Source organism: Corythoichthys intestinalis, chromosome 1 (assembly GCF_030265065.1).
Source record: "Corythoichthys intestinalis isolate RoL2023-P3 chromosome 1, ASM3026506v1, whole genome shotgun sequence".
NCBI classification, from domain to species: Eukaryota; Metazoa; Chordata; class Actinopteri; order Syngnathiformes; family Syngnathidae; genus Corythoichthys; species Corythoichthys intestinalis.
The window spans coordinates 33,035,593-33,051,977 of NC_080395.1; the positions used below are offsets into that span (position 1 = coordinate 33,035,593).

General features: G+C 39.4%; 1 long non-coding RNA gene across 1 annotated transcript in view; it reads left to right on the plus strand.

Moving 5' to 3' along the window:
* The window catches only part of LOC130924061 (uncharacterized), a 54,703-nt gene extending 40,088 nt beyond the window's left edge, over nt 1-14,615 (plus strand). The window contains exon 3 of the long non-coding RNA XR_009064822.1: nt 14,535-14,615. This is a non-coding gene — a long non-coding RNA (uncharacterized LOC130924061). The remainder of the gene's footprint in view (nt 1-14,534) is intronic.
* The last annotated feature ends 1,770 nt before the right edge of the window (nt 14,616-16,385 follow it).

The following is a 16,385-nucleotide window of genomic DNA, read 5'->3' on the forward strand; positions in this document are numbered from 1 at the left end:
CTATCTTTGATGAATTTGTTCAACCATATTTGTACTTTTATGTACCATTAGAGACCTGTTCACACTCGCTGTTTGCATTAGGGTTTGACGAAAGCGCTCGAGCGTCAGTTTTTAGCATACAGGCCTGTTGGCATTCAACAATAGGTGTTGACGTGTCTGTAGAGAAAATTGAAGTGTCCTGGATGTGGACCGACAGATCAAGCAACCGAGACCGAGCTGGTCTGTTTATAATTCTGAGGGTGTATTCTCATTCATAAATACATTCATTCATTGAGTATCTCTTCCATCTGTAAACTATCCAAAGCATTCGGACGTTATTTGTATCACTGGAAAATCATTTGCAAGTCCTGACAAAGAGCCCTTAGGGTGGAAAGGCCTACATGCAGGTTAAGTATGTGAGCAATGCAAAGGGATCATGTAGCCTCCTAGCTGCTGCCACAGTGAAAGTCCCAAACTTAAGTCTGCTTAAGGAGAGGGGGCTTAAGCCCAGGTTTCACTCATTCAGATTCCACCTCCTTTTCGGTGGTCATTCCTGTTTTTGTGTTGCAGTTGTTTAAACGGGATGTAAGAAGACAATTTTCCCCTAATATTTTATACATGATCAAATCTTTGTTCACTATTCTTCTTGTCATGTATCTTTGTTACTGTTAAGAGGCACTATGAGGCACTCTTTGATACCAAGTCAACCAGGGTTACATGCCTGCTGAATCAATACCACTCGGTTGAAGTAAACAGTGGTGCTTCTTAATTGGTCAAGCTCTGCTGATGTCAATTTACTCTGTTGATGTGCCTTATCTTTTGACTCAGCAACATCACTTCCTGCACTTTGTTGCAGCAACCTGTTTTCTGGCTGCCTTCAGCTTCCTCTATTGTAAAATTGTTTGATACCAAAACATAACATACAACACAGTGAACTTGCATACTAGGATAGTAATTTTTTTTTTATTGCTACTAAATGGATGTTCCCTTCTCCCTTTTTCCCCTTTTACTTCTCTCCTTTTAGCAGTTTGGCTTTTCCCTCCCACATACACTGTCCTTCTGGTCGCCATCCCAGGTCAGAGCTGACCTCCCTCTCTCACAGACCTGCTTCTTCTCAACGTGTGAGCATGTTGTAGCGTGTATGGGCATTTAATGCATCTCTCTGTGCTTTGGAGCCCCTTTGTGTGATAAGGGGCATTGGCAGAGGGAGCTTTTGAGATTTAGTGTTTTGGGGATTGTAGTGTTTCAGATTTCACCTCTGCTCTGGAGGTTGTAGAGCAGTGAAAGGAAGAGAATGTGGTTGAGCATGGGCCAACTGTGGGTGGGGATGGTGAGGTGGTCACAGGGTAAATCGCTTACTTGCGAGAATCATTTGATCCTCAACTCGGCAGTTTTCTTCTTGACTCTGTCTTGTTGAGTCCGTTGGTGAACAATGCAGGCTGGATAACGTTTCAGGCCTGATTCTTCTGAAAGGTAGTCCCCTCCCCATCTGCTCCCCTAACATCATCCATTTGTTTCTTCTTTTCTATTTCCACCTCAGCAGCACAGTCCATCCCTGGTGCCCTCATTCTATGCTCTACCCCTTGTTTTGTTCTTTTTGTATGAGTTCACCCTTTTCATCCAGTCTGGCTCTAGTCAAGTAGTTCATTGGGACCCCCAGACCCTACACTACTTTCCTTTATGTGAATTTCTCTGCTCTCAACTACAGTGGGACAAATAAGTATTTATTCAACCACTAATTGTGCAAGTCCTCCCACTTGAAAACATTAGAGAGGCCTTTAATTGTCAACATGGGTAAACCTCAACCATGAGGGACAGAATGTGTGTGTGTGTGTGTGTGGGGGGGGGGGGGGGGCAGAAAATCACATTGTTTGATTTTTAAAGAATTTATTTGCAAATCATGGTGGAAAAAAAGTATTTGCTTAATACCAAAAGTTCATCTCAATACTTTGTTATGTACCCTTTGTTCCAAAAGTTCATCTCAATACTTTGTTATGTACCCTTTGTTGGCGATAACGGAGGCCAAGCGTTTTCTGTAAGTCTTCACAAGCTTTTCACACACTGTTGCTGGTATTTTGGCCCATTCCTCCATGCAGATTTCCTCTAGAGCACTGATGTTTTGGGGCTGTCGTTGGGCAACACGGACTTTCAACTCCCTCCACAGATTTTCTATGAGGTTGAGATCTGGAGACTGGCTAGGCCACTCCAGGATATTAAAATGCATCTTACAAAGCCACTCCTTTGTTGCCCTGGCTGTGTGTTTGGGATCATTGTCATGCTGAAAGACCCAGCCACGTCTCATCTTCAATGCCCTTGCTGATGGAAGGAGATTTTCACTCAAAATATACAATACATGCCCCCATTCATTCTTTCCTTTACACAGATCAGTCGTCCTTGTCCCTTTGCAGAAAAACAGCCCCAAAGCATTATGTTTCCACCCCCCATGCTTCACAGTGAGTATGGTGTTCTTCGGATGCAATTCAGTATTCTTTCTCCTCCAAACACGATATCCTGTATTTCTACCAAAAAGTTATATTTTGGTTTCATCTGACCATAACACATTCTCCCAGTCCTCTTCTTGATCATTCAAAAGCTCTCTAGCGAACCGCACACGGGCCTGGACGTGTACTTTCTTGAAAGGTGGAATAGCGCTATATAAGTATAACACCATTTACCATTTTTTCAGCTGGGGGACACATCTGGCAGTGCAGGATTTGAGTCCCTGGCGGCGCATTTTATTGCTGATAGTAGCGTTTGTTACTGTGGTCCCAGCTCTCTGTAGGTCATTCACTAGGTCCCCCCATGTAGTTATGGGATTTTTGCTCACCGTTCTTGTTATCATTTTGACGCCACGGGGTGAGATCTTGCATGGAGCCCCAGATCGAGGGAGATTATCAGTGGTCTTGTATTTCTCCCATTTTCTAATAATTGCTCCCACAGTCGATTTCTTTACACCAAGCGTTTTACCTATTGCAGATTCAGTCTTCACAACCTGGTGCAGGTCTACAATTTTGTCTCTGGTGTCCTTCGACAGCTCTTTGGTCTTGGCCATAGTGGAGTTTGGTGTGTGACTGACTGAGCTTGTGGACAGGTGTCTTTTATACCGATAATGAGTTAAAACAGTTGCCATTAATACAGGTAACGGGTGAAGCCTCGTTAGACCTCGTTAGAAGAAGTAAATTAAGTTTTCGTTGAAATAAGCCAGAAATCTTGCTTGTTTGAAGGTGACCAAATACTTATTTTCCACTTTAATTTGGAAATTCTTTAAAAATCAAACAATTTGATTTTCTGTTTTTTTTTCCCACATTCTGTCTCTCATGGTTGAGGTTTACCCATGTTGACAATTACAGGCCTCTCTAATCTTTTCAAGTAGGAGAACTTGCACAATTGGTGGTTGACTAAATACTTTTTTGCCCCACTGTAATCTTTTTACGATGAAATGTCTTCATTGCTATGTACAGACACATTTTGTATGGTGAACCAAACAAAAATGTAAGCAGTTCCACCGAAAACTGATGCTTCTTGCACGGTGACAAAAGTAAGTTTATCTCAATATAAAGTAAATGATTTTTGCTAAGCACTTTTAAAGGGAACCTCGGACTAAAAGATTTATAGGGTCTTATAAGCCACAGTTGTTCTCTTTTACTAAAATGTTATTAGAAACACATAAAATATTGCCATTGATTTAATAATCTATCATATTTAATACATGTTATAACCTACGGAGGGCGCCATGTTTTAAGCGCGCAATGGACTCTCGGAGTGATGGCGTAGATTGTCACTTTCAGTCGACGAATACTACCGGGTTACTGCAATTCCCTCTATTTGGCAAGACGTCCAACACATGCGCTCATAGGCTAAAAGCGGCAAGTACTTACTATTTGTGTTTTTATTGAGACTTTTATTACCTTTTCATTGCCTCAAAGTACTTTTTGTATGTGTTTCCCTGTCATACTTTTAAGAATTGTGTTGTGGTACCTTTAAAGCAGATTGTTGATCTGTAGACCACATTAGTCACGTAGCATATTTAAACGACCCTTATTTGATATTTCTACGTTTAAATATTTTCTTAAGGCATCTTTAGTATGTTCTGTCTGTATGCATCCAAACAAAACAAGCTGAAAGCACATGGTGGTACTTTGGGTGTCAAATTCGCCTATTGTAGGACGTTTCTCCGGTGGAACACATTTTAGCAGAACACTGTATTTTTTCCCTACTCTGGTCTCGTCTCATCCTGTCTTTCCTGTTCATTGTTCTTTTTCTGCTCGTTTTGTGAAATATGGACAGTGCTGTCATGCTCATTAATGTTCCGCCCGGGTTCAAATTGAAAGGGTTGAACAGATGACATGTTTATGTCGCTACAGTTATACTCTGGAAGCCCGGCAGCGTAACCATGTGACGTCCTCACCCTGCGACGTCAACAACAATGGCGACCTACTAGTTGAACTAATTTCAAAAATTATCTAAAAACGAAAACATCAAGAGGGGTTTAAATATCAAATTATTTTAACTTATAATAACGTTTATCTTTTAAGAACTACAGGTCTTTGTATCCGTGCATCCCTTTAAAAACTGTATATTTTAATATTATATATTATCAGCTTAAAACTGCAAATGTGCCCTTTTTTAAATCAGATTTCAAATATCTTTGCAGTTTTGGAAAGCTTTTCAAAGACAGTGAAAAGGTTATTTTAAAAAGTTTTGCCCAAATGTCTGGCTTCAATTAAATAGCTCACAAAGGTAAAAGCGTGTGCATGATGCTTAATAGTGGTGTGACAAAATATCGAAATGGTGATATATCGTGATACTTTGTATCCCAAAAGGTTATCGATATGCTCCTGCCAAGACTCGAGATATCCTTTTAAAAAGGTGTCAATATCTAAAAAAATAAAATAAAATAAAAAGGAACCAACAAGTTGCCTCAAAAATCTTCCACCATAATAGTGTCTCGGTTAACTCTAAGGCTGCATTGACGGTGCACGACGCCCAATCTATTTAGACTGTGGGTTTTGAGGGCATTTACAGGTCATTTGCAGTTCATATTAGGGCATTTATAGGTAATGTCCTGTAGAGTTTGAGTCACTGCCTATTGATTTGGGTGATACCCAGGTCACTTCCTGTTCTGTAACTCAAAATCAACAGGAAGTGACCCATAAAATACTCCAAAATCAACAGGAAGTAACTGAACATCAACAGGTAAATGACTAGAGGCGTGAGAAATTTCCGATTCTTAGACTATTTGCGATTCGGCCGTGGAAGATTCGAGAATGATTCACAAATATCCAAATTCCAATTATTGAATTATACCAGGTAAAGCAGAAATAAAACACAGTCAGGACGCAATGAGGAACGGACCGAGAGTAAATATCATGTTCAACTCATGCCGCTAGATTAAAAAAAAAAAAAAACCTGACTACGGCCGTCAGCCGCTACAAACAGCGCCCAGTTGCTAGTTGCTACAAACATACGGCAACATACGGCTATGGTAGATATCACATATATCTAGAACTAGATGCGAAATGACAGACGACGGCCGTGTTAGATCATATACCAAGAACTACATGCGAAATGACAAACTTTCCCGTGCTAGTAAACAGGCGCCATCTTAAAGCAGTAGACTTCTCTAGAAGGCTCTGTTGTAGCGAATCTAATTACTTTTTATCTCAAAAAAAAAAAAAAAAAAAAAAAAAAAAAAAAAAATCGGCAAAATGTTGACTCGAATCTATCTTTAAATGATGAAACAGTTTTGAAACTTTGACATGTCGAAAGTAGACACAAGGGAAATTATGGAATAACGGGAGCAATTTTAACAACTTTAACGGTTGATTCACAACATTAAATTAATTGAATGTAGTTTAAAGCTGCCGATACAGAATGGGAACTTGAGTATTTTATTTACTGTTTTTAACGGTTAACTTGACACTGAAATAGTACATTGTTTAGCCTGAGAGGATTTTTGAACAAGTTTGGAACTAGTGTACAAAAAATTAAAAGCGAGGGGGGGGTTTGTGGTACATCAATAATCAATTTATAATCGAATCGCAGCCTCTGAATCGTTAGGTGCCCAAAGACTCCCACCTCTATAAATGACCTTAGATGGCCCAAAATTACCTCATTGCCTGGCATTGGCTGCCACTGACGGCCATAGATATTCAATCCGTTTGAAGTGGGAGAGGTGGCAGCGAATGATCATTCCCATTTCAAACTGATTGGACGTCTACTAGTGATAAACTCATTCCAATTAACAGCAGAAGCTTATTTTTCTGTTTATTAGCTGTAGGTCAGAAAATCATTCTAGGATATTCTATAAATGTATCGATAATCGTTGTATTGCCATATCGTCAGATTATCGTTATCGTGAGCTTTGTATCGCAAATCGTATCGTATGGTGAGGTACCAAGAGGTTCCCACTCCTAATGCTTAATATTTAGTATAAAAAGTGTGGGATGTTTTTAGCCACCATGGCATGATGATTATATAGCTAAATTTGGAAGTTTCCCAACTTCTATTATTATATGTTATTTTAAGTACTGGCCATGTTTCTGCCTCTCTCCTGTTTTCGTTGTTGAATTGGCATTTGCAGGAGCTACAATTTTGCTCACTTCAGTCGGATGACCATCATGAGAAACCATGGTCACATGACACACAGTTTGAGGAGGATTGCGGAAGAAATTTATCTTAAATCTTGGTTTAATATTATTCCCTTCAATTAAATGAATAATATAAATTTTGGCAGCACCGTAATCTCATATTGCCTCTAAAATGGCAGCACAAACTCTGGGAATGTGAATAGACGAGTCAAGGTTCTGCCATTTCACAGGGAACAAGTTCATGTGTAAGTGTATTTGTTTTTTTCTTTTCTTTTTAATACTGTATCTTGACAGGCTTTTTATGATACGAACAACGGCCTCTTAGACTTTAAAGACAAGCGACGAGGTAATAAAACAATGTACGAATGTACCACCTCAAGCATATTAGATTTCATATCATTCAATATCAAGTAAAGCCCTGATTTTAAACAATAATCCTGAAGAGCAAGTAGCTAGGAACTGATATGCCATTTGGTATGCAATATCATTCATGCAAATGCGAAAGATAATAGTCTGTGGTAGTTGGAATCTGTTGAAAACAAGTAAAACTTGACCAAGAATTAATTTTATTAATAAACGTAACATTGAGTGTCCTTAAAAAATTGAGAGGGATTTTGGAATACCACAGATCAATAATTCCTTCAGCCTGCTTGTGCCTGATGTCATTTAAAATGAAGAGGTTTCTATAGAATGCCACAAAACATAATAGTTGTGGAGAGGAAAAAAATGTTTTTTGTTTCCTTCTTTTTGCCAAGTAACGTAAAATCACTACACAACTCTTCCAACAAACGCAAGATTGTCCAACTTTCAGAGCTTCATAAAAGGGCTCCTCTTTCATATTACCCATTAGGAATCAGATCCTCAAATAAATCTAATTTTTCATCCATGGAGTAATAAATATATTTACCCCCCTCCTCACCAATGTACAGAAGGTCCATTAGCAGCATTCATCATTAGCCTGGATGTGTGCAAGTTGTGGGCCTGTGTGGCTATGTTAGTTTTCCCGCCCCCCTCGCGACAACACCATCATTTCCCAGTGCTAAGAGCTCTTAATGGACTGGAATGGGCACTCTGAGGCTCATTAGCATTAGCCAGCTTCCTTCTCTCCATTAATGGAGAAATGCTCTTTATATTTATAATGCTTTTACAGACGATCAATATCATAATCTACACAATTGTGGAATATGAAGTAAGTTTTTTTGGTACGCATTAAGGAGAGAGTATTGGTTTGAGTTGCAAAACAACACAACACTTTTATATGAGTGTGCGGTTGCTGCATGCGACTGGGTGACTGATGTGATAAGTGCCGCAACATTAGATGTTATGCTTATGTAAGTGAAAACAACATTAATGGATCAAAAAGTGAGCACGATGTAAAACTTTTAATGCTTACAAGCTCACGCGCTTGGTTTTGAGGTATGGCAATATGGTTTTTGCCATCTTAAGATAGATATCAGTACAAAGTAATATTTTCCTAGCAATATGTATCTCTCTAGACCAGTGGTTCTCGAAAATTCTTCGGCAAATACAACCTGAAAAAGTTCTTTTCAAATCAAATCAAAATCAAATCAAATTTATTTATATAGCCCTTTACAAAACCCGAAAGGTCCCCAAAGTGCTTTACAACAAAGACAAACATGGCACATAGTAAATAAAAGGCAGGAAAGTGTTATACAATGACATTAGGAAGAAAAGAAAAAAAACGAACCATCGCATCACGATTAGTCAGACAGCAAACAAAACAATAAAACAGATAAAATCCGAAAACATTAAAAACCCTAAAGAAATAAAACCAGGCTAAACTAATCTTGGGGAAAGGTGAGTCTAAAAAGGTGTGTCTTTAAACGAGATTTAAAAAGGCCCAAATTTGTAGTGGTGCGGATTTCCGGGGGGAGACTATTCCATAACTGTCTCCCCACTGTTTGAGTTTGGACCTTGGGACTTGCAAATGAAGCTGGCCGGTAGAGCGAAGACTCCTGCCAGAGTTACGGATGGTTAAAATTTCTGATAAGTAAGAAGGAGCCTGGCCATTAATAGAATTAAAAACAAACAGTAAAAGTTTAAAATCAATTCTAAAATGGACTGGAAGCCAGTGGAGCGATGATAGCACGGGGGTAATATGTTCACGTCTAGGTGTATCTGTTAAAAATCGAGCAGCAGCATTTTGAACAAGTTGGAGACGAGAAACTGAGGATTTGGGAAGACCAACATAAAGAGCGTTGCAGTAATCCAGCCTTGAGTTTATAAAAGCGTGAATTGCTTTTTCCAAGTCTTTAAGTCCAAGTACCGTAATATTCGTACTACAAGCCGCTACCTTTTCCCCCCCATATTGAATCCTGCGGCTTATAGTCTAGGGCGGCTTATTTGTTGATTTATTTTGATTAATAGGTAATGCTTTATTTGACAGTGGTGTCATAAGACTGTCATAAGACCGTCATAACAATGACATGACACTATCATGAGCATTACTGAATGCTTATGACGGATGTCATCCGGCAAATTATGTCACTAACTCTATTTATGTCCAGCTTGGATCTATTTACATCCATTCAAAAGTGATATTATTTGCCGGATGACATTAAATGACATCTGCTATAAGCATTCATTAATGTTCATAACATTGTCATGTCATAATTATGTTTGTCTTATTTAGTCTTATGGTGGCACTGTCAAATAAAGTGTTACCAAATACAGTAACTAGCAATTAATGAAACAACTGGAACAGTAACTGAAGAAATAATTAGCAAAGAACATGAACTTTGATTGTTAATTACATCTATAGTGCTGCAATGTTAGCCTGGAACTCCAGACTCATCGCTGTTCCAGCGTTTGAGATGAACAACGACCTCTTGGACTGACCGCTGTTCCAGCGATTGAGTCTGACGACTGTCTGGCTGATCAAATTCCCAGGGCGGGGCTGCCACAGCAAACAGACAGCGGAGTGGACCAATCAGCGACGAGCGGACGTGACATTTGTAATGAGACAAGAAACTAGCGCGAGCGGAGAATGGAGAAGTTTATTCAACATGGGTAGCGCGAGACAGACTGTTGACAATGACTTGTGCCAATGTGTTTTTTGGTCATTTAAAACTGATTTTACCACGGATTGGAACATATTCTCGGCTCTCCCGTTCGCCATGTGTGTTGTTATGGAGACGACTTCCGACGCGCAAGAGTGACGTTGCTTAAGAACACGTTACGCAAATAATCGAATCTGATTGGACGGATGATTGTGTTCGCCTCGAGAGGCCATTAAGGAGATGGGTCCCAGACTATTCTCACAGTGTTTGAAAAATACTGGGAGAACAGTCTTGCCGTGTCAGGCAACTGCAATGTATGCTAGGAGGCATGTTGGACGACAACAGTGTTGACAGCAGGTGACAGCAGAGATTGTCTCCACCAAGGGAGCAGTAATGGTGAAATGAAGCTTCTTAAAGCAACGAAGCTTTGCAGCCAACGGCATACACATCACTTTTGCTCATTAATATTCATTACGTTAGCAATTGTGGCTAGTCGGGTCAACCTCCCATTTGTCACCAATACTAAATGAATGGAAATAGTGTACGAACGAGATGTTTACTGAGTAAAACCTACCAATTCTGTCCAAAAATGATGTCCCAGGTGCCAAAGTCACTGGTAAAGATGTGGAAGAACATACAAATGTTCAGTAAAAGAGATGGGTGAGTGTCGAGGGCTGAAAAAGACGGGAAAAGAGCCGGGCCAACCTAAGTTTACCCTTAGCTTTTTCATCAACACCTTTTTTGTTAGGTTTTGTGTTGGTTCCCTCCTAGTGTGTTCCTGTGATTGCCCATTGATTTCACCTGTTGTGCCTGCTCCTAGTGTATCCGCCAATCTGCATCCTTCTGTGTCACCCATCTGTTCCTCGTTGTCTCGTTACCCCTTGTCTCTGTGTGTATATAAGCTCCCAGTTTCTTTTCACTCCTTGTTGAGTCATTGTCAATCTCGATGTCAAGTCCTGTCCAAGCCCTTGTGTACCAGTCCCTCCGATTAAGTAAGTTTTGTTTGAACATTGCCTTTTTGATCCCCAATCCTTTTGGTTGTACTTTGTGTTTTATTTGGTTATCATTAAAACATGTTATGAGTTCAACGCCACCTGCCTTGCTGCGTTTTTGTTTCCCTGCATTTGGGTCCACACCACCTGCCTGCCCGAATTCCTGACATTTTTCTTACGCCACTGACAATGACATTCTCCTGTTTCAACAATCTATCCTTTACCACCATATGCCCTGTCTTTCTTATATATTATATCCTTTGGTTATCTTGCGTCTCTGACCGTTCGTCTGGGCAATTTACATTGCTATTTTTGTGTTGGAATTGCAAATACTATTGGGTGACAGCCAACAAACTCTTTTTTTTTTTTTTCATTGAAAACAAAATCTTAATTCTCTAATTTATTTACACTTCCCCCTTACTAAAGATGATTTTTTACAACAGAAAAGGTAACAGTGGCAGTCAGAAACCATTTTAATTTTTTTAAGGTCATTCATTGTCAGACAGAAGTAACACGGCAAAAGGCCACGCTAAAATATAAGTAAAAAATATCAAAATGGCTTACCTCTTCGTCCTCTGAAGGACCATGGCCCCCAACAAAATTTTTACTGGAAATGAAATATGAATGGCTTCACCTTGCTGGCGTTAAACTTGTCTTTTGGACGTCCGCGCAAGTTGACTCATTCTTCACATTTTTTCCCTCTGAGTTTTTGGTTTCAGGAGACGTATGAGGAATCCTTCATATGTCGTGATGTCTAGAGTTGTTTCTACAAGTTCCATATCAGCAGTGTTTGATCGGCATGTTCTTTGTTCGAAAGATTACCGGAGAAAACAAACAGAAATTACATGGATTGTACGCGAGGGCGTGTCAATAATGTCCTACTTCCGCATTACAATGGCGACGTCACAGTCTAAAAATAGCATTCGTGTGGTACGCTATTTGTTCAAAGCTTCACGATGGTTCATTTGGTCTCATGACAGTCTTATGATGCTGCTGTCAAATAGTGTTACTGGTTAATCTTTTGGTGTAAATATCCCATAATACAGGGAGAACAGCTGCGGCTTATAGTCCAGTGCGCCTTATCTATGAACAAATGTCGTTTTTGTGTCAAATGTGGTGGGTGGTGGCTTATAGTCAGGTGCACCTTATAGTCCGAAAATTACGGTACCACACAATTATAAAACAGTAGATTAGTAAGACAAATGTTCAGAAAAAAATGTAGGTTTTTTTACGCAATAGTTGGAGTGTTAGAACTGCACTTGTGGGAGTAAAAACCTAATGTACTTCCTAAGGATTGAGTTAAATTGTATTAAACTTCAAAGTTGTTCCTTTGAAAACAAACTGTTCCAAAACATTAAATGTGAATATTTTGTAAAGTTGAATACAACGGAACTGTATTTGTAAATGGTGTTATACTTGTATAGCGCTTTTCTACTTCTCAAGGTACTCAAAGCGCTTTACACTACATTGCCATCTACCTACTGGTGACACAGCACCAGGAGCAATGCGGGGTTCAGTATCTTGCTCAAGGATACTTAGGCGAGTTCATCAGGGTGGAGAATCGAACCCACAACCTCTGGGGACAGCTACTCCACCACTGAGCCAAGCCATCCCCCTTTGTTCTATGAATTAAAAAAAAAAAAAAATTGGAAAAAAAAAAATGTCACTCTCTTCAGCAATTATCTCTTTACATGTACTGTACTACACATATTTTTTTAGAAAAAGTAAAGTAAGTACCCCACAGCTAGGATGATTTTGTCTGACAGTGTAATGTATAAGGGTACAAAGCATGCACAGTGGAAGTGATGTTCCTCCGATGTCAGATGAATTGATTTAAGTTTCCACTCCTAAAACGTGGAAGTCCCCTTTTTGTGAACGATCACAACCGGTTTTCCGACTGAGGTATCGAGTGATTTCTTCTCTTGCACGCATGATGTCCAAATGAAAATAGCCCATAGAGGTTTTCACGTTGGAGACAAAAAACAGAGCTGATCCGTGTGTGTGCGGGTGTCTAAGTGTGTGTTAGATAAAAGTGGGCTTCCCCAGCAACTCTACTTCCTGTGTGTGTGAGTGTGAGAAATATCTCCACTTGTGCTATCTTTGGTGTTGAGGAGTGTGAGCCAGGCAACATTAAGACTTCACTGGAGGCGTGGACTTCTAACACATTGAGATGGGCAAAGGTTTTGGGACATAGACCTACCATAATTACTCAGGACATAACCCTTTTCTTCATTCTCAATTCTTTATCTCACAAAGGCATTCTGAGAAATTTTGTATTTTGTGTAAGAGACAATTTTATTTCTTGCTTACCTCATATTACTTCGTTCATTAGAAGGCACCTTAGGTTATACAATCTGGATTCAGCATTGTATAATTTGCTACCAGTATTTGCTTTTGTAAAACCTATTTAATTGTAAAAATTAGCAAAATAGTTCAGCAAGCATCTAGCATTTTTCTTATTTATCATTAACAACCAACACTTTCTTCAGTAACACCTGTCATACAAATTGGCAAGTCACTTTCTACATACATTTAATTATTAACCATCTATCCATCTTCTAAACCTCTTATCCTCATGAGGGTGACTGGGGTGCTGGAGCCAATCCCAGCTAACAACGGGCAGGAGGCTGGGAACACCCCGAATTGGTTGCCAGCCAGTCACAGGTTTACAGTATTATTGTCTGTGTTTTAAAGCACTTATTAATTACACTTATTAATCATCAAAACTTTCTGGCGGATCACCGACTTTTGAAAAGCCTGATTTCATTTTTTTGCTTATCCCAATTTTTTTTTTTTTTTTTTTTTTCAATAAACCACAGCATGCATCTTTATTAATATTCTAACCAATTTGGTTTTTGTCGTAAAAGATTGAACGTTTCCTGTGAACCAAGACTCTTTTGAACTGCAAACGCAGTAGTTCTCCTAAAAAAAAAAAAAAAAAAAATGAAAATTTAAAAACTTCCTTTTTTTCTGGAGAATAGAACTACTGAATTATATCAAGACTCTGTGTCTATTTTCTTTTTTTTTTTTTTTTTTTTGCATACTAATATCTTTTTTGCATACTAATATCTTTTTAAAAAAGGAATTGTCTGAATGTCAGCCAAATGTGAGCATTCACAAATTAGCAGGTATTTCCTGACTGAATTTACTCACAAAAACAGAATCATGAGGCCATCTATCAGCTGCAGAATAATTACCACACAATGACTACATAGTACGCAGTACAAAATATAAATTCTACTCCTTCGCCCGTTAGCAAAAGAAATAGATTGAGACTTACGGGCCATTTACATGGTGACAATACGACAAATTTCAAGTTTGCATTTGTATGGTTCCAGCTTTGTTCCGTCTCCATTCGAACGATGTTGCAATTCTGTGTGAAAACGGTGTAGTATTCATCCCAGGCCCTAGGGGGCAGTGCAGTTTTACAAGGCAACAGCCAATGACGCATTTCCTTGACAAAAATCTCTTCAGCCTGGAAGACAACATACCCACCTCCAAGCAATGGTGTCCATGGGTTTTTTTCTTTTGCTCCAACAGGCACAAAAACACGAACATTAAATATTTTTAAATTAAAAATGTTTTAAAAACAGTAAATTAAAGCCGATATTCCACCATGTTTGCTGTTTTGAATGTTTAGTTGCAGCTCTTCGCATGCCCAAATTGATGTTAATCAGAAAATTACGATAATAATAGTAATAATAATAATAATAATACCTGTAATAATGTAACGAATCGGGTTCTAATGTGGCGGATGTGTTTTGTGTGGTGTACCTGAACAGACCGCGTGCTGACGTAACAGTGAGAGGACTTTTTACTTTCACTTTTCAGCTGCGGTGGACAGTAGGCATGTTGTGTTGCACAAGTTCTGAAATAAATGATTAAAAACCTGGCGAAGCTGGCGGTTTAGTTGGCGATGTTACAATAATAATAATTGTCACCTTAATTTATAGAGACTGGCGAACGGAGGTCAGAGGAGGACCGAGATTGGAGACAATCTACAGCCGTATTGTCTAGCCAGTTCACGGGCACGCACACCACGCTCAGATTTTTCTATCATTTCCATCTTCATTTCAATGGTAAGTGTCACCTTTTTTTCACCACGTGCACGAACATTTTTGGAACCCATGTTGATTTGTCTCACAAGAAAATCAGCCGTGCATCCGTGCTGCGGGAAAACAAAGAAACTGCGGCACTCTCATAAACCGTCGTATTCCGAGCATGTGGTTGGATGTAGAACAAATGGCGAGTAAAATTTTACAGCCGTAGCACATGCAGTGGTAGCTCAAGTTGTCCTGGGACTGAAGGGTCAGCGGTTCGATTCCCGGCTACGACTGCCCATTGTCGAAGTGCCCATAGGCAAGGCACTGAACGCTAACTTGCCCTCCAATGGGTTGGCAACGCCTTTCATGGCAACAGCACCATTGGTATACATGCAGGTTTGGAGAGCACTAGTGAATTCCAAATTCCCATGAATCTCCACCTATGTCAATGGGTAATAGGCAAAACACACACACGCCCTACAATCAAATAATTCCGCTTTGGAGGCCGGAATCAAAGGTTTGCATCTTCGTCTTCCATTTTCGCCGTCACTATGTAAGGCCATTCCGCAATACAATCGTTTCATTTTGTTGTCACCATATAAAAAGTTCCTTAATCTGAAACATTTTGCTGGGGTCGTGGCTGTAAGGCAAGGCAAAACAAGGCAAATTTATTTATTTATATAGCACAATTCAACACAAGGCAATTCAAAGTGCTTTACATCGCATGAAGATCATAAAAATCACATTTAAATCAATACAACGTAAAAACCAAGACAAAAGATCGCATTTAATCACAAATAGAATAAAAATAAATGAATAAAAATAAAACAAAAATATTAACAAAAACTACTACTAATAATAATAATTGAAATCAGCAATGGAGATAAGCACAAGAGGAATAGAAAGCAGGTAGATTGAAATATATAGCCAGTTATAGATATGCAGCGCTAAACAAAAGAGCTAACAGTTTGAGCATACTTCAGACGTTCAGGTAACTTGTTCCAGAGGTGAGGAGCATAATAACTAAATGCTGCCTCACCCTGCTTGGTTCTTGTTCTTGGAACATGCAGAAGACCGGTTCCAGACGACCTTAGGGGTCTAGATGTCTAGGAATCTAACAAGTCAAGCATGTATTTTGGTCCAAGGCCATTAAGTGTTTTGTAGACGAGCAGTAGTATTTTATAGTCTATCCCTTGACTCACTGGAAGCCAGTGTAGCAATTTCAAAACCGGTGTAATGTGGTCCAGCTTCCTTGTATTTGTGAGGACTCTGGCTGCAGCATTCTGTACTAGCTGCAGCTTCCTGACTGATTTTTTATCAAGACCCGTAAATATACCGTTGCAATAGTCCAATCTGCTGAAAATGAATGCATGCATAAGTTTTTCCATGTCTTGTTGAGTCAGAAGCCCCTTAATTCTGGTTATATTTTTTAGGTGGTAATAAGCGGATTTAGTGACGGACTTTAGATGGCTATCAAATTTTAGGTCTGAATCAATAATTACGCCAAGGTTTCTGACTTGATTTGTAGCTGTAAGTGACATTGTGCTAAGTTGCCTGCTTATCTTTGACCTTTCCTTTTTTGGCCCAAAAATGATCACCTCTGTCTTCTCCACATTTAACTGCAGAAAATTCTGGCACATCCATTCATTGATTTGATGAATGCATTTACTCAGGGAGACCAAGGGACTGTAATCATGTGGGGACACAGAAATGTACAGTTGTGTGTCATCTGCATAGGCGTGATAGGAGATGTCATACTGT